This window comes from Pelmatolapia mariae, linkage group LG1, assembly GCF_036321145.2.
Source record: "Pelmatolapia mariae isolate MD_Pm_ZW linkage group LG1, Pm_UMD_F_2, whole genome shotgun sequence".
Taxonomy (NCBI): Eukaryota; Metazoa; Chordata; class Actinopteri; order Cichliformes; family Cichlidae; genus Pelmatolapia; species Pelmatolapia mariae.
Window position 1 is genome coordinate 11,879,370 of NC_086227.1, and position 19,250 is coordinate 11,898,619.

The 19,250-nt window shown below is 38.9% G+C and overlaps 1 non-coding gene across 1 annotated transcript; it reads right to left on the minus strand.

The window, feature by feature from the left end:
- Positions 1–1,719: 1,719 nt before the first annotated feature.
- On the minus strand, positions 1,720–1,790 carry trnag-ccc (transfer RNA glycine (anticodon CCC)). Its single transcript has one exon. It is a non-coding gene; the product is annotated as a tRNA-Gly (tRNA).
- Positions 1,791–19,250: the final 17,460 nt, after the last annotated feature.

The following is a 19,250-nucleotide window of genomic DNA, read 5'->3' on the forward strand; positions in this document are numbered from 1 at the left end:
TTGTAATTCATTATTATGAAGTTGTCCTAAAAGCTCCCTGAAAAGCTTTCAGTTGATCCAGTACTGACAGGGACTAGAAAGACAGAATATAGTTCTCTTGGCTTGGCTTCTCTTCATTGGCTCCCTCTTAAATCCAGAATCAGTGGAACCAGCCCCCAAATTACATTCGGGAGACAGACAACCTTTCTCACCTCTTTTCACTCGCCATGCATTTATACACCACTCTGCATGAGTTATTATTAATCTCTGGCTCTCTTTCACACTGTTTCTTTTGTCCTGTCTTCCTCCCCTTACTGTGAAGATGGCTGCCCCTCTCAAGGGTGTTAAAAAACAACGAATTGTTACAGGGTCCTGTTGTTGCCCACGCTCCATCAAGCTATCAGGACTTCAGAGTGATGCCTTATTGTCTTTAAATTGTATGTACTTATAGGCAAGTGCCTTTATTTGGTTGTGTTTCACGTTTTAGCTTTTTCATTCATTCTCAGTTTCCCTTTGAAAAAGATGTCGATTCAGTGAGGCTAATTGATTAAATAGAGATCTTTTGGCATACTGGCAGGATCATTATATCTAAAACACAGTCTGAGAAAATTTAATACGTTGAAATGAAGATAAAAAATTATATTAGACATTAATATTGTGTTTCTTGTGTATACATGTCGCGTTCTTGCAAAATTGATATGGAATATTCTTGGAATAGAATAATCTTTATTGTGGTCAGAACAAGTACAATGAAATTTAGACTGTTTGTGCAGGATTGCGTTTGTCTGTCTGATGACAAGGTCAAATAGGGTGTTATTCCATTATTTCAGACACTTCACTGGGTGTGAAGTGTTTGAAAAATTGGCACTGACCTTCTTACTCAGACATGCTTTAAGTGTGGGAGTTCCAACCCCATCACACATTGTACAGTCTTCATACGTTGTAGTTCCTTCAGCTGACCAGCTGTGCAGCTTCGTGATTTTGTTTGTGCAGATGCTCTCAGTGGTAGTTCTGCAGTAGTTCAGCAGAGGTTTCTGGGAGAGCTGCACTTACTTCAGCTTCCTTAGGAGGAACTGTCTTTGTTGGACTTTTTTGACCAGGTTTAAGATTTGGAGGTCCATGTGAGCGGACAAGCTGAGTCCAAGGAACTTTCATTTCTTCACACTATCTACTACTTCTTTTTGTATAGAAAGGAGGAGGTGGGCTGTGCTTCCTGTCCTGTTTTATATTTTTAGAAAAACTGAAATCCAAATTTATGCTATTTTGCTATTTTGAACAGTTTTGCAGTCATTCAGTTGAAATTCCTGTTGAAATGTGTTCACAGATTGAGATTAAGCCATTTAACATCAGTCAACATTTTGAAATTTACGGTGTCTGAAATTAAGAGTCTGAGGCTCCACATATTTTCTACTGAAAATCACCAAAATCAGTCTCAGTAGCTTGACCCAGAACCAGATCAACCGGAAAATATCATAGGCTCTGTAATGGGTCAGCAAACTGTGTCCAGTCGCACAGCAGGATGGATCCAAAAGGGACAAGGATCACAGATTTAGGCCAGTTGTTCTGTATTTAAGCATTTTATTCTCACCCACAAATTTTATTATAGTCTTAAACAGATGGGAGAAGAGGGTGAACAGTAATGGGCAAAGAGGTGCATGTCCTCAGCTGACTTGCTGGTGAAAGTTTAAAATCTGTGACCATAATGAGGAAACCTCAAACTCTGCAGTTCTGCAGAAAGGGTACACTGCCCAGGAATCGAACCCAGGTCACAAGAATGGGAATCTTGCATGATACCACTACACTAGCAGTGCCTGTACTAGTAGTCCATAGCTATATAAAATAGCATGCACGAGGTACACCTGTAGGTTAGTGTTTGTCAGTTTGGTCAAATATATGACCACGGAAGAAACTTGAGGTAGACAAGTGAAAATAAATTTACCTTTATGAAGAATGTCTTGTCTACATGAGTCTAAAACATGTAGACAACATGTGCTGGAACACCTGCTCTGACTTCCTTAAAAATGTCTCCTCTTGAATACCCCGACATTTTAATAAAATCACTTTGAAACAAAAAAAAAAAACAAAACTGAATTTTTACAACACAATAAAAATGGATAATTAAAAATAAAAAAGGATCCTGATAATAATGATAATAATAACTGTCTATAGTCACTATTTGGGCCTCTGTAGAATTGAAAGCACCCCTCTTCCTATATTACACTAATTCAGACTCCACAGGCTACACCTCAGGCTTTAACCCTTGCTCTGGTTTCTGGTTTGCATTCCTGTATTTTTGCATTCCTGCATTTTTGCATTTAGCCATGTTATTTATGGCTTATTAAATTATGATTTACAGTCAAGTGTGACAAATAATGTGGCCCAGAAGGGTTTTATATTCTGTCGTCCTACATACTGGTACGCCTTATCAAATTTAAATAAATAAGAAATCCTGTTAGTGTTTTAGTGTTTTAGATCTGAGAGTGCATGATGGACTGGATTTTAATAACTGCTCAGTGGAAAATGTAATTGGTGTATGTTAGTGTTTTTCTTCATCTGTCAAAGCCAGGTCTGTTTGACTAGAATAATGAAAACATCTGTGCGACCCTGTACAGGGCCTTTAGTTATCTTACCAGATGGGCATGACTTTTCCAACTTCACTTACTTGGTCAAAATAATGCATGCATGTGAATTAAATGTAAATAATGTCCCCAACCAGGATAAACTTTTATAGATTATTTTTAAAACCACAAAATTCAATTCAATTTTATTTATGCAGTGCCAAATCACAACAACAGTCACCTCAAGGCACTTTATACTGTAAGGTAGACCCTACAATAAATAAATAAATAATATTTGAACAAATATAAATGTAATGGTGCACATAGAATGGGGTTGGGATGCAATGTACAAGATAAAACTGAACAGAAGGATGTTGTGTAGGAGTAGGTCTACCACAAGAGGGAGGCATTTGTTAAGGTAGCGAGCATCAGTAGTCAGTAAATGGGACCTTGAAATGTAATTGGCTAGTAGGCATTAACTTTCAAGATTGACAGGATTAAAGAGGAAAAACACAATTAAAACCTCACAAACAGGCTCATGTCTAAAAATAAAGCGTCAATCATCCGTTTGAATTAGTCTGACTACAAGGAGCAACTTGCAACTTCTTCATCTGTTTTTAATTAATCACAAAACTCATCTTGTTTAATGACATGTGGTTTAAAGAGGTGAAGCCAATAGTATGTTGCTGTATTTATGGCAAACTGACGGCAGAGAGGAACAGCTGCTAAAGGAGCAATCCTGCTCTTCCACTTTTCTCCACATGGAAGCACTTTATGCCCGCAGTAACCCCTAACTCAAAAGCTGGCTCATGGTAGCTGCTGCGTGAAGGCTTCTCCGTGATGTTTCTTCTTTGTCAGTTTTAATTACCTCCTCTCCCACCAGCAGCTGCCTGCAAATCCAGCAGAATAAAACTGAACAGACCCGATTAGACTAAAAGTTTTCCTCTGTTGGAGTTTGGCAGCTTTCCTGTGCAGCAACCTGATGTTAAGATGTGGAACTCAGGCAGATGTGCTCAGATGGGTGAAGCCAGAACAGCTGCTGCCTTGTCAAAATATCACTTATAGTCTTTCTGCTGGTAAAATGACACTGAAGAAACAAAAAAATACATGAATCTTGAGAATAGTGCACTTCACAACTAGCAATATGCAGTATTGGAGTTTACACAGTAAACACAGCACAGATATTTAATTTGCTATGCAAAGCTAACAGAGCTTCAATAAAAGGGATTAATTTTGAAATGCTAATCTCTGGACTATTTCCAATTTGAAGTAAAAAAACTAATTTTTTGTTTAATCACTTACTAAAGCTTTGTCAGTAATGGATTATAGAAACATTTTCTCTGTTACTGGTCTCACTGCGCAGGATCATTTTGAAGCACACTATAAAGAGCAAAGTGTCTTCTGGAGCTTGGTGGCCGCTGCTCAGTGCCTGCTGACTGGGTAATATGTGTAAGCCCTACAGCTAAGGGTGATGCAGTGGGTAAAGTGATATTAGTGGGGCAACTAATGCCATCAGTGTTTCTTGATGTAGTGGATTACATTCCTTCTCCATGTGAATTAGATCCCTTTTAAGAGCCACATTTAGCTGTTGTGGTGAAGGAGAGTGCAGAGGGTTTTTTTGTGGTTTGAAGCTTTTTAGGGGCATGTGGTGCCTTTAAAAAAATCTTAGGACCTACTTCATATCTATAAAAAAATTTCGCTTCTTGTACCTGCTGCAAAATTAAACTGTTCTCCTGCACGTGCTGGAACAATGGGAGCTGGAACAAAATGAACACTCAAGACCAACCGCGTCAGAAGACATTCATTATTCATGTTAATTGATTCTGGCAGTTTGGAGACAGTACCTTGTAATGCAACACCCATCCAGGACAGGAAGACGATAAACACACACAAATCTCATCTAGCATGAATACAGAGTAGCCTGCTTCCTTCTCATGTGACTCGTTCTTCTCACATCAACCTGGAACTGCGAGGAACCGTGTGAGCCGGGGTATATTGTTAACATTGGAGTGTGATTTGCATCGTCACTGTGCGTATGCATTAATGTTTAACAGCGAAGTGGAAGGCAATCCTTATTTTCTGAGAAACTGAACAGATTTTTTTCTTTTGATTTGAATTTGGAAAAAAAAGGACTAAACTATTAAAATGAACGAGAACGTTTTTCATGTGAGATCATTTCAAATAATCAGACCCTGCTAAATTGACAGGAGTACAGATGAGATGCATGCACTCATTTGCTGGAAATGAGAAATGTGAAAAAAGAAGGTCACATGCATCTTGATGTAGATGGCAATGCACTCAACATCGTGCCGCAATTAAATTTTAATGAGGCCTCTCCATTCTACTCAACTGGAGATGCTACTGTGCAGACTCTCTCCTCTTCAGCCTCTCCCTCCTTCTATGACTTCGCAGCACCCAGTAGCTTATTTCCACTGGTGTGAGGTCAAAACAGACCATATGTGAGGCCCATTGAAGAAGAATTCATGCTCAGATAGATCAGACTAATGCAGGATGAGATTTCTTTTGTATTGTCAATGTGAGATCCATTACAGGTAATGGAAGATTTTCAGCCTATTTCTCAGTCACTGAGAAAATGTGGAATACAAATAAGGCAAAAAATATTCACATTCACCTGCGTCATGATTTTCAAATCCACTCCTGCTATCTTCTGTTTGCTGTAGCTCGCTTTCATGACATTGTGTCAGTCTACAGTGTTTCGCCTTACACTAATACATAGGAATACATTAAATCTCTGCCTCGCATATAGATCATCAAATATCTCCGCCTGTGGCCAATTGTATTTAAACATGGTGAGTGATGCATAATTACATATTTGCTTTGTGCTAATGTGCAGCAGTGTCCTCGTGCTAATTATGTGTCAGAGGAGCATTTGACACAGATCTTATCATCTGTGCAGGTTGTGGGAATGACTCTCAGAGGCTCAGAATGTGGGTCAGTGGATTACAGTTTCTACTGCAGATGAATTAAACTCACCTTAAGACAGATAATACCTTTTGTAGCACTTGCACAGATTACAGATTTCCTCTTTTCTCTCTTGTTTCTTCTTTTCATCCATTGTCCTTTTGCTGTTTTCAGTCTTAGACTGTGAAGCAGTTTGTGATGGAAGTTTTATGAGACCAGGTTTCTCTCTGAAGTTTATAATTCAACAGTTTTATTTATCCCCTTCCTGTGCCTGCTCTCATCTCCTGATAAGAAACACAGTGAGGTTGTGCACTATAAATCCAAGCACAGACAGCAAGTAACCAGGCTGTCCTTGAGACCTTGATGGAGGCAAAACAGAAGGTTTTGACGAGCCTGACCCTTTGAGGCACAAATTGTGAGGCTTCACTACACAGAGGGGTCAGTACCAACACACACACACAAACTCCACTGCACTCTGAACATACATTCAAGTCTCCGTTTGGTGACTTTGGTGGTCACCCTGTATTTTCCTTTTGCAAACTAGCTGGCTGGATTCCATCAAGCTTAGGTACAGTAGATGTGTTCATGTTTACCTTAGGATAATAATAATACCTCTAGCTTTACTATCACCGATAATACAATACCCTGCTTTTCATTCATGAATAAGCAACAGAAAATAGGATAGCAGTCCTATTAGCCTCAGCTTTACTTTGTATTTTAAACTAATTAGCAACTGCTGCCATGCTGCCAAGTAAAAGTTTACTTTGGTTTTTATCTGTATGCAAGCAGTAACAGCACAGGCATTTAGTGTTCTCATCCCTGAAACAAATCAACACTTAGTGTTGCAAGTCTCCCAGTGCTCTAACTTTTGGGGTTTTCTATATAATGTTGTGGTTTGAGGGGTGATGTTAAACGTTTGCACGCCCCAAAAGTTGGATGTCAAGTACAAGAGAAAAAGGAATTCTGGAGTAAGCTGGATGAAGTGGCAGAGAGTCCTCCCAGGGGGAAAGAGTGATGATTGGAATAAGGGTGATGAGGAGGTGTTGGGTGGGTGTGGTGTTGAGGAAAGAAATGCAGAGGTTCTTTGCAATCTGAAAGAGATACAAGACTGAAAGGTGGTGTCAGGAGAGAAGGTGGCAAGGTGGCATTGGATGGTTGGGTGTAGGGTTGTTTTGGAAATCAAGAAGAGGAAGCAAGTTAAGGTGGAGGTAAGGACCAAATGCTGGAGGTTTGTTGTGTGGATTTCTGGTTCTTGGTGGTGTTGAAGAGTAGCCTGATGACTGGGAAACTGCCAAGAATGTGATTGGTATATCCTCTGGACACTTGGAGAATTGGTGGTAGAAGGAGGAAGTACAGGTAAGTATTAAAAGGAAGTGATTAGCCAAGAAAAGTGGGATAGTCTGGAGATGAAGAAAGTAGACATGAGGAGGCTAGGCATATGGCAAAAAGAGAGGTGGCAAAGGTGAGCCAAAAGGTTTTTAATAGGAATTGCTTCAGAGGGTGGACACTAAAGAAGGAGAAAAGGGGCTCGTATTGACCGGGTAAGCAAAGAAATGGAGCTGGAGAGAAGAGGAATAAAAGTAGAAGTAAGACAGAGTACATGATGTGTGAATGAGAGAGAGACAAGTGCAAGGACAGGATGAGCTGCAAGGAGCAGAGATAGTGAACGTAGGCGAGTTTAAATACCAGGGGTCAGCCATCAAAAGTAACGGACGGTGCAGAAGGGTAGTGAAGAGGAGAGTGCAGGCAGGGTCGAGCAGGTGGAAACGAGTGTCTGGGGTAATTTGTGACAGAAGCATAGCAGCGAGAGTGAAAAGGAACATTCGCAACATGGTTGTGAGACCTGCTGTGATGTAGCAGATGTGGACTGGAGATGGTGGCACTGACAAAAAGACAGGAAGCCAATACTGGAGGTGGCATAGCTGGAGATGTTATGATTTTCACCGGGAGTGACCAGGATGGACAAGATTAAAAATGAATATATCAGAGGGACAGCTCAGGTGGAGTGGTTTGGGAAGAAAGTTAGAGAGGCAAGGCTGAGATGGTTTGGACATGTGCAGAGGAGGAATAGTGGATAACGAAGGGTGTTGAAGATGGAGCTGCCAGGCAGGAGGAAAAGAGGAAGTGCACATAGAAGATTCATGGATGCAGTGAAGGAGGACATGCAGAGGGTTGTAGTGACAGAAGAGGAAGCCAGAGATAGGGTGATGATCTGCTGTGGTGACACCTGAAGGGACCAGCTGAAATAAAAAAGAAGAAAAGCAAGAAGAAGAAACACATTTGCACTAATTAGACATATAACTGAACTGAAGTAAAAAAGCTACGCTGGACTCGTGTCAGCTGCGATTGACAGTTTGTTGCTTCCTAATTAAAGTACATTTTGTAATACGACAAAAGCACAATCACAACCATATAACTCAGTCATAGATAACAAGCTCCTACCCTGGTGTACCGTGCTTTGACAATCTAGCTTTGCTACTTTCAGTGTACTGCAGCTAATAATGTCAAAATTATTCCCATCTCTGACAGCAGTGTCTGTGTTTTGGTCCAATTTAATGTCCACATATGAAAACGGCACTCTGTCAACCACAGCTATGAAGCAAAGCATCTTAAAGCAACATAATAAATCATTACGTATCTTGCACACAGATATTCCGCCAGTTTGTCTCACAGACGCTCTTTACTTTTACTTCTTTGCAGAGATTTGATAATCTTGCACTGAAGCACCCTTTGTGATATGACTGACATTTAAAGACAGCCACTTGTTCCTGTCATACAGCCTGTATGACAGGAACAGGAAGGCATAGTGCACGATGTCTTTAGTGTACCGAGAAAGAAAAAAATAAAACAGTTTCAGCTAAACTACTCCTTAAAAATCACTGCAGAGCAGAGCGATTAGTCAGTTATAATTTTTCCGGTATCAAGAACTTTTGTAATTTGCATGACTTCTTAATGTTTTTTCAAAGTTTAGTCCTCATTTGCATAATTTTCATTATCCCATAAGAAGTGGCCCCAGCTTCATAAAGCTGCTCTCCATTCCTGCTTGTACCAGTTAGTTCTAGCTGTGTTGTAGAAAATTTGTCAGCTCGGGTAATTTTACAAGAAAAATCAGCATTGTAGTTTTTATGAGGGAAAAATTCCATATTAAGAAAGTCTTACCAATGCATCTGTAGTTATTTGTGCAGTATGTTTTTATCTTTTATACCTCTCACTTGTGGATATCCCTCATCTTTCTTCAGTGAACGTGACACGAATATGAATTTTACTTTAAAAACTGCGGTGGATTTTCTCTGAATCATGACCAGCTGCCAGTGAAAACACTACACAGCAACAGCCAGTTTTATTGTTATGTGTCTGAAAAGCGTTATCTGTCCTAAAGCATTGCCATTTTAATTTTCCAGTACTTATTCCAGAGTGTTTGCATAGCTGTAACAATGGCAGCGCTGATCTGATGACACAGCTGTAGCCTCCTATCTACTTTATGCTGTCTCTTCTCGCCTGTAGGAGGTAAAGAAACAGGCAGCCGTTGGTAGATAAACATGCGAGCATGACTGTTTTCTCACCGGTGGAAAACTGGACTGAAAAATGGAAATTATTATCACAGTAACAGAACAAAAAGTCACCAACCGCCTGTTCAGCCATATAAGAATAACAACCAATGGACACGTTTCATTAACATGCTGAGTAAACTAAGCATGGGCCAGAGTATGGCCCCTCAAATAAACTGAGAAATAAACCATAAAGACAAGCTTAGATCTGTAAGGAATTTATTTACTACTCTTTACAAAGATACCTTTAGTTCAAAAGGAGCATGCTGACTACATTAAATTGAATTACATTTACAGAGGTCCTGTTATAGACTAACATGTCACGTGTTGTGGAAATGATGACCTGCATTAGTATAAAGCTGGGGTCAGCAACACTGGGCACTCGTGCCACAGCTGGCACGCGAAGGGTTAACTGATGGCACGACACGCAGGGAATTAATCTGAGAAGGTGCATTAAAAATAAATGGCCGGGCCACTGGTGCACATTGCAAATTAGCTCGCATAGACACATTAGTTGTGCCGCTTCTTAAAACGGTATCTTAGCTAACAACCCCAACTACTGGATTCCACTTGTAATTGGCTAAAAATCACTTAGCCTACCGGTGAGAGAGACGTTGCTAGCTGGCAGTTTTTTTAAGCGATGTTGAAATTTCCACATTCCGCTACTTCAAATACTTCAGGAGCTGTCCGCTCAGCTCAGGACCAGCACCACGGAAATACACACAAATACAATACTCCACTATGCCAACATCTGCGAACACATATCGTTCTATAAAGTTGTTCTATATAGTGTGTAACTGTTCATATAGAGCGTTATTAAATGTATTGCTAATGCAATGGTTGATATGGCACATTGAGATGGCACTCATCATCAGAAAGGTTGCCGACCCCTGGTATAAAGGCTTCCGTTAGGTGATCTTTACCAATAAAACTAATATCAGTTAGTCACTTTCTCTTGCAATAGTCAAAGTATTGAAATTTAAAGCTCTTGTCAAAATTTTCCATCCACTTGTTATGGGCATAAATGTCATGATAATTTGGGGCTTTTAACAATTTCTTTGAACTCTTCATTTTCCATGGTGGAATGATTGTACAGAGTACAATTTTAATTACTTGGATCCACAGTTTTGAATTTATTTTGGATTTTGTGTAAAAACGATACATGCAGGCTCAAATATATACATACACTCCCACTAATATTTGGTTAAATGTTCCCTAGCAAATGTCACCTTACAGAATTGGTAACATTTATTTGAATTAGTTGGTTTCCTTGCACAGACACACCTTTTAAACACAGCCCACATATTTGCAATAGGCTTAAAGTCTGGGTTTTATGAAATCCATTCCCAGAAATTTCATAGTTATCTGAAACTACTATGCTTAAAATGCCTTTACCTTCAAGATAAGAAATTAAGTAAGAGAAGCTTAAAGTTCTTTTCTTTTAAAACCCAGGAGGCAACCAAAAGCTCATTAATGACCAGCTACATTTTTATTACTATATTAACGCTAACTTTTTATAAATGTGCAATCCATTCTACCTCAGTAATCCAAATATTTCCCACAAGTCCTGGTAGAACGTGATATATTTTTAATCCACTACTAAAAGTAAAATGGCAGAATGTAAACAGCGACCACGATTTACGCCAGCCGTCTTCTCTGACTTTGGATTACCTCTTAAAAAGTCACGACAGGTTTGCTTTCAGTGTAACTCTGAAAGATACAATGTGTGCACCCTCTGAAAAGTGTACAGACTCAGATTTGTCAAAGTATGCCTTGGCTCCGTGATGGATTGTAAGTGAAAAAGCTGAGCTTTCATTTGGCTGTCAGGAGGAGCTGCCAGCTTCAGCAGTTCTATAACCTTTTAAAAAATGAACGGCTTTATGGTAATGGCTAAAAAAGTCGTAAATAACAAAAATGAAGTGTTGCAAGTGTTTCAGCCAAAGCAAGCAGTTGTATTCAAATCAGGTGGGGTAAGAGCACAGTCACATTATAATTGTTGAGTCTTTCCTTGACGCTTTTCAGAATTTCATCCTGCTCAAGGATGCGTTTTACAATGTCTTTGTTGAAGAATGTATAATTTGCATTTAATTTAAATTTAGATGCTTACACTTCTTTTGCCTCATCTCTGAATCTGTTGTACAATTAACTCCACTGGAGTTGGTGAAAAACAGTCCTCAACACAGCAAGTGAGCCTGTTTGCAATAATTTAAAGTTAGAGCTGATTGAGTGGGAGTCAATTTGCATATAAAGATTCAAAACTGGCAATGTTACTTGGAAAATTTAGTTTAAAAATCTTGTGTTTCCTCATTCATCAACTTTATTACATTACCTTTAACATTAATCAGCTTAACAGACCTTTTTTTGTGGATGGAGGATGTGTCAAAAATATATAATATATAAAATCAGCTCGCTTCTGTTCTGTCTTTGTGGCTCTCTGTTTTACGCTACTTAATATAAGTGAACTAACATTGGAAGACATAGTACATGAATCTTTTATGACCCTGAGACAGCAGATAAAGTGGAAGACAAAAGAAGCTCTGCTCACAGTGCACTCCGGACGCCGAGATCAATCAAATGTCAGTCAGACAGACTCACCTCTGTGTGGAATCTTAATCTGAGAGAGTGTGCCTTTGAGGTGAGCCTCAACTTTTAAAGAGCTGTTGTTCTATGCAAAGGGATATAAACTATATATATAAACTATATCAGATGACAGTGTGAGAAGCTGTTTTGCTGCACTGAAGATTTAACAGTTATACTACACAAAGTGTTGCTATACTGATGTACTTGTGTACTCGTATTTCTAACCTGACTCCTAAAAGTACATTTTCACAGTATGATTATCATAGTGAGTGTATGTATCTGTCTATGTCTGTTCCCCAACTCTTCCTAGACACTCAAATCTTTACAAATTATATATATATATTATCCATAGTAGCTGATCTCAAAACATTACGTGCACGTTACATACTTTTTGCCAAGCACTTTTTAGTGCAGTGGCACTTTGGGGTCACTGGAATGTGTTGCATATCTATAAATAAGTGTTAATCAAACAGTGTCTGTAATTGATCACTTGGTCTTATACAATGAATCTGTAGTTTGCAAAGAGGAAGAAGAATTACTGTCCCTGCCATCTCAATATATATATATATATATATATATATATATATATATATATATATATATATATATATATATATATATATATATATATATAATGACAATCAAAGGAATAGCGTGATAAATGAACTACATGTCTCTGTGGTCATACATGAGTGAAGCCAACAAAGTAGCACACGCCTGGTGAAAAATGTTCCCTGCGTGGAACATAATGTTTATGTGGGACAAAAGTGTGAGACAGAGAGTGTTTTCATTCAGATCTTCCATTAGTGCACTTGCATGTTGTTGGTTACTATGTGCACACCATACTTTGTGATCTATTGCATGAATTTTACTAAGATAGGATTTTCTCAGATTGAGTTGAGCTCTTTCTGAAAGCGATGTTTGCAAAGTTTGACTATGTTTGTGGCACTACCAAGTGAAACTCATCCAACTTGTTGTTCATGTGAACGCAGTGAACAAAAAAATGCTGTTTAATAGCTGGCCAGCACTGGGATCAACACTAATGATGTTGAAGACACATCGCAAGTCTACTGGCTGAAAATGAGGAGCACGTATAGTGTGATTCACATTTAACTTTTTGAATGTAAAACCATACAGGCACTCACAGAGCATTTCATGTAGCCCTACTTGACAATATGAATGCACTTATGTGCCAAAAATAGCACGAGCAATCTAAGCCAACAGGCACAGTAGAAAGACTGTAGAGTTCAGACCTGCACAAAATATGCTATGAGATGTTGGATGAAAAGAGCAGGTATACACAGACAGCAGATGATTGAGGGTGTGGGTGTGACAGACGGGTGACTGGACAGAACATGTGGAGGATGGATGGGGTGATAAGGGGAGGTAGGTGTGAAGAGTGGAACATAAAAAGAGGCTCAGAGTGAAACTGACATGTGCCGCCTCTGCAGTGAAAGATAGCCTTATTGTTTTGGACAAACTGGAAATCCAATTGTTTTGTGTTTTGTAAAGCGCCCTTATGGTGGAGCCTCAGATAAATCGGCTACAGCTGCAGAAGCAGGTGTAGCTGATAGCATTGGTATCAATCCAATATCAAGTAAATACACAGTGAGTATTGCAGATACCAATACGGATACCAGTGCTTTTAACCTATAAAGGCAGCTTACACATGGGAGAGCAGTGTGCCATGATTTATGAGATGAATTGTCATCAATTTGCATATTCTCAACACTAAATCAGTGTCATTCTTACTCTCCTCAATAAATAGTTAACACAACAAAACACAACTTTCAGCTTTTCATGTATTTTGAAACTGGATTTTTTCCCCCCTAGACCTGGAATGTAAATGTGCTTGTCTCCAAAGCACTCTGGGTTCAACTTTGGTTGATGTGCTATAAGCTATAAATCAGGGGAGGGCGAACTCCAGGCCTCAAGGGCCGGTGTGCTGCAGGTTTTATCCAACACAGCTGATTTAAATGGCTAAATTCCTCCTCAACATGTCTTGAAGTTCTCCAGAGGCTGGGTAATGAACTCATCATTTGATTCACATCTGATTCAGGTGTGTTGACCCAGGGTGAGATCTAATACCTGCAGGACACCAGCCCTTCCCCACCCCTGCTATAAATAAAATAGATGTGACAGTTCGAATGATTCAGACATTTTTCATTGTCCATATTTGTGGTATATTTTTGCCATTTCCAAAAAATGTTATTTATTTAACACAATCAATGCTACTGATACCATGTTTATATATATATTTGGATCGATTCATATTGGACCGATATATTGTTAAGTACAAAGCTGTATGTTCTTCACCTTCAGATGTTTTGTCGTTGCAACATTATGGTTGCTGTACAGGCTCGGTTTGATTTTAACTCGAGCATCTGCACCCTGCCACAGACGTCCTTTTAGGCAACATTAACCGACTCCTTCAATCTTTCTTTTTTACTTGCTCTTGATAAATCTGTCTCTGTGCATCTTATAAATATAATACAGAAAAGCTTCCAGGCATATTAATTTGTAAAGCTTGCTGCAGCCAGGCCTGTATCAGACACGTCCCAGGGTGCCTTGTGTGAAAATTAGCATTTGATTATTTCCCTTTGCTCTCTTCTTCCATTAGCAACACAACTTTACTGTTCTCAAGGACTGAGAATGCAAATTAGCTATGTAACTAACAAACTGTTATCAGTCTGAATGGTCTCTGTGGGTTTTGCCATCTTTTATGCGGCGGCGAAACCACTCTTCATTAGTGCAAATTGTATTACGTTCAGCAATTGTGGGAAATAACTGGTGGCAAAACCTCTGAAAAAGAAAATTATGTTGTCGGACTGAAGAAAGAAATGTGTTTTGAACGCCTTCATCCACAGGAAGACCTCCCCTCCACCCACTATCTCTGTCCACACAGAGCTGTCAGTCAGTTTATATCTCTTTCTTGTGCCTGAGGTTGATATCAGATACAGAGAGCAGCGCATTAAAGTGATGCCGCTACCCTCCTTTTCCAAAAGTTAAAATGAGAAACAGACTTGGAATACAAATAGCCACAGATCAAATGAATGGTAGGGATTTTGAGCTCCTTATCTCACTCAGTCAGTCATTTTGGAGCCCAGACACCAAAAGGAGAGACTATGGGCTCAGAGGTTCTCTCAGCAAGCCCTCTGGCTGTAGCGCAAACAGGGACATCTTACACACATATCACATTCAATTTTGCCTTCAACATTGTTATTATATTTTTGACAGTTTCTTCAAAGAAGCTATTTTTCTGCTCATGCTTTTGCCATATTTCGGCCTCCCTTCGCTTTTGGGAAATCCAGAGAAAAGTTGAGCCTCTGAGACTTCACTTTGTGCATCATTTGTAAGAAAGGATTTTGATTTTTAAGACAGGGCGTTAAGCCTGCTAATCCCCAATTTATGCTGCCTTTGCTCTGGAACGGTTCCTGACAGGTATTAAAAGTAGGACTGGTGTTTGAAGTTCTTTTCAGAAGCTTCAGTGAGTCCACATTTCAGTGGTGAGGTTAGTTTAGACTTTGAGTGTTTGAGCCACAAAAACACACTCAGAAATCTCCTCAGCTGCGATGTGTTTAATCAGCCTTTGAATGAATTTTTTTTTAAAAACCAAAGAACAACAAAAAGCTTTTAATTTCCATAGAATTTAGTCACGGGATGGGGCAATGGTTCTCAGCAAGTGGGGTTTGATCGAGAAGGTTGCTGCTGCTTGTCAGAAATATGATTAAGCTCTGAAATAGTCTCTGCTGACTGAACGACCCTTGTTGAGTGTTCACCAAAAGCGACTCACATTTCAGCCCTGCTCCTTGGGTTCAACAGTTGAAGAAATGAAAAGAGAAAACAATCTCTTTTGAATTGCCTATATTTAATACCACATTCAAATTCTTGGGTGTGTGTGTGTGTGTGTGTGTGTGTGTGTGTGTGTGTGTGTGTGTGTGCGTGTGTTTCTCTTCTTTTCAGCAGTGAACGTGCACAATATCGCTCTGCACAGAATGAATGACTGAATATCATCTGTGCATGCTGACAAATGGGCTATAAAACCACATGTTTCCTTTACATTTCAGTCCGTTACCAGTCCCATTATTATTTTTTTGAGTTTTGACAGTTAATAATGTCCCTTTTGATCCAAATATGTTTTCTGATTTGAATCAATAAAGTTTATCAGAGTACTCATCACAGTACAGGGACACAAATACACAGCACAAAATCAAATAGCTTTTTTGTACCACGCTTAAATATATTTCGACACACTCAAATATCCTCTTTCTTCATTTATTTGGTAATATTGTCTCTCATAAAACCTCTCTGAGAGGTAATTACATTAACTATAAAAGAAGATGTAATATGAAGTTTCTATTGCCAAGTTGTTCATAATGACAATAACGTCCCCTCCCCCGCAGCTTTGCATAACGTTTTAGGAGAAACATCACAATGATTTGTGTGTGTGAGTGTGTGTACACACGCGTGAGTGTGTGCATTTTTCCTTTGGTTTTGTAATAAAGGAATATTAGAAAACTTATAGAAAAACAACACTTTAAAAGGAATGGAAAATAATCAAACTCTGGACTTAAAATTGGTGCTCAAAGAAACACATAAATACCTCTGTGAGTATAGAATTATCTCCATCTTCCGGACTGATTTTGATGATAGTTACATTTTGCTTCTAGCTCTGTGTGGCTGTAGTATGCCCTTTGGAGCAATAAATGCAACCAAGCTATCATATCTTAGTTTAGTGGTTTATCATTGCTAACATTCCATAAGTGTTAGATCCCAGTTACAAGGAAAGTCTAAAGCAAGTGAAGAAAGTAAAGGAAAGGAAGTCTGGACCGGCTTTTCATCTGAAGGTCAGAGTCTGGTCCTTTTCCCTAATAGGTTAATAGAAGCTGATAGAGATCGGTGTTGAAGAGACTGGCCTAGCTCTAACTGCCTATGTCTAAATGCCAATCCCACTAAAACTCTAATGATGCAACTTACTAGCAAACCTCGAGCGCAATCAGCTGCCACACCCGTTAATGGTAGCTCTCCTCACTGATCCTTGCGCTTGGAAAAATTGCTAGGTTAAACGTTAGTGACCAGCAAATAGCCCCCAAGGATGTGTCCAATTCAAGGCCTGGAACAACCCATTAAAACTATTTGAGAGATGTAACATAAATAAAGTTTTACCTTTGTCCACAATGTTAGACTTTAAAAGTAAATGGGTATTATATTTAAGCAGTTTAGCAAGGGTAAAGCAACCAGCTCGAACAAATAATAGGAATCATGACATGTGACATTCACTCATAGAAAACCTGTCATTTCCTTTCCTTGTAGCTAAATACAACCGTGCTATTTTATCTTGGTTTAACGGTCTATCTTTGCTAACATTCTCCAAGTAGCACTAAAACGATCATATAGCTAAAACTATATAATATATAGTCAATAGAATTTTTATTAGATTCGATTAGATACATTTTTTAAGTAATGGCAGTCCTAGATAAATTTTTTAAAAGAAGGAAAAAAAAAATGTTGGTGTTGCCATGTATCATTTGGTCCATTTGTTTTTGGACAATGGTAGCTTTGCCTTTACACACCACCACAGTGGAATTTAAATCAAGCGGTCAATATGTGATTGAAGTGCAGATTTTCAGCTTTGATTAAAGGGATTCAACAAAAATGTTGTATCATCTGTTTAGCAGTTACAGCCATTTTTAAACATGGTCCGCAGTTTTCAGAGGATCAAAATAAAATGAACAACCTAAAATAATTTCAAATATCATTGTTTTTAATAATGTGATGAATACTATGATGACCCTACCCACTCAGCCTTCTCTGTTCTGCCTCTTTCTGGTCTTGTGTTGAAGGCAGCAGGTTGTGAAAGGCAGATATTGAGAGACGGCACATCTGTTGGCACTTGGCTAATGGTTTAAAACGGCTTGACGCTAATGTTTTCACTTCTTTCCAGCAGGCAGGAGAACAGCTGGTTTGGGTTTGGCTTTGGATTAACTTCACTTTTCTTTTAGAGACCTTTGCAACATACGTGAATTCACACTCTTCACGTGACTGATCTGGCCACTACATTTGTATTTCTTTTCATTTTAATTTACATTTTTATTCCTCTAAGACAAATTTATATGTGTGATCTCCCTCCCTTTGTCTGACCTTTGGGCTGGTTTGTGACAATATGCTTTGCAGTCAATGACTGCCTGATGTCTAGAACCCACAGACACCACCAAATGCTGTCTTTCCTCTTTTGAGATGCTCTGCTAGGATTTTACTGTAGACACCTTTATTTGTTGCTTGTTTGTGGGTCCCTCCAGTTTTGTCTTCAGTTACTGAAACGCATGCTCTGCTGGGTTCAGATGAGATGACTGACTTGGCCATTGAAGAATTTCCCATTTCTTTGCCCAGAGAAACTGCTAGGTTGATTTTGCAGTTTGTTTTGGATCATTATCCATTTGCACTATGAAGCAGCATTTATCTGAATCTCAGCAGAAAGTATAGCCCTGTAAACTTCAGAATACATTCTGCTGTTTCTATCAGCAGTCACATCATCAGTGCTAGTGATCTAGTTAAATGCCTATGCCATAACACTGCCTGCACCCTGTTTGACAGATGATGTGGTATGGATTTGATCACGAGAGGTTCTCTTCCTTTCTCTTCCCATCATTATGGTATAGATTAATCTCAACTTTATCTGTCCAAAGAATATTTTTTCAGAATTGTGGAAAAACAACCGGGCCTTCTTGATCCTCAGTGTAGTCAGTGCTTTGCATGTTGGTGTAAACACTTAATCTTTTCCATTCTTGAAGGTCTCTCTTGATTGTAGTTTCACAATATCTCCTTGAGAGTGTTCTTGACTACACTTGACTTCTTGACTAGAAAGTATGAACACTTTTTAAACCAGTGAAATAACTCCGCAGTCATCCACTGTAGTTGTCTTCTGTGGGCTCCCAGGAATTTTGCTGTTTGTGAGCTAACTGGTGGATTGCTTCTTTTTTATGAATGCACCAGATTGTTGGTTTGGCAAGGATGATATTCATCTTCTGGGAACATGAATATCAGCACAAAGAAAGTCATCAGCCAAGAGAATTCTGCACTATAGACCAACGTAGGGGACACAGCAACTTTGCCTTTGTGAAAAAAGAACACCTCATCAACAAAGGCAAATGCCATTAATTATTTAAATGATGTCTCAACTGACAGCAGTTAAATTTTAAAAATATATAGAGTCTTGTCACAAAGATCTTATAAACAGCCTAAAATAAGACAGTTTTGTGCAGCTTAAAGTGTTGTAATGCGATGTGATGTGCTGGTTGTGGTTTGCTTACTTTAGATGATCCTGTTCATTGACTTCTAATTCACCAAAACAAAATCATTTCAGTATTCAAACCATAATGAAAAAACATACAGGTTCTTTCTACATGTTTTTAAAAAAAACCCAAAAAAAACAGAGCTGACTGAATTTTAAACATATTTTTAGATGAAAGAAGGGCTGAAGATGCTGGCTTGCTAATCTTAAAAGTAAATTTAAAAAAATAGGAAGAATTTAAAATAAAAGAAATCTGGATTCCTCTGAGTCCACTAAACTATTAAGCACCAGTGGAGTGGAGAATCTATACCTGATTTTAATGAGCATCCACAACTAGGACAGCTAAAGCTACTGAGACTGCATTAGTGCCCG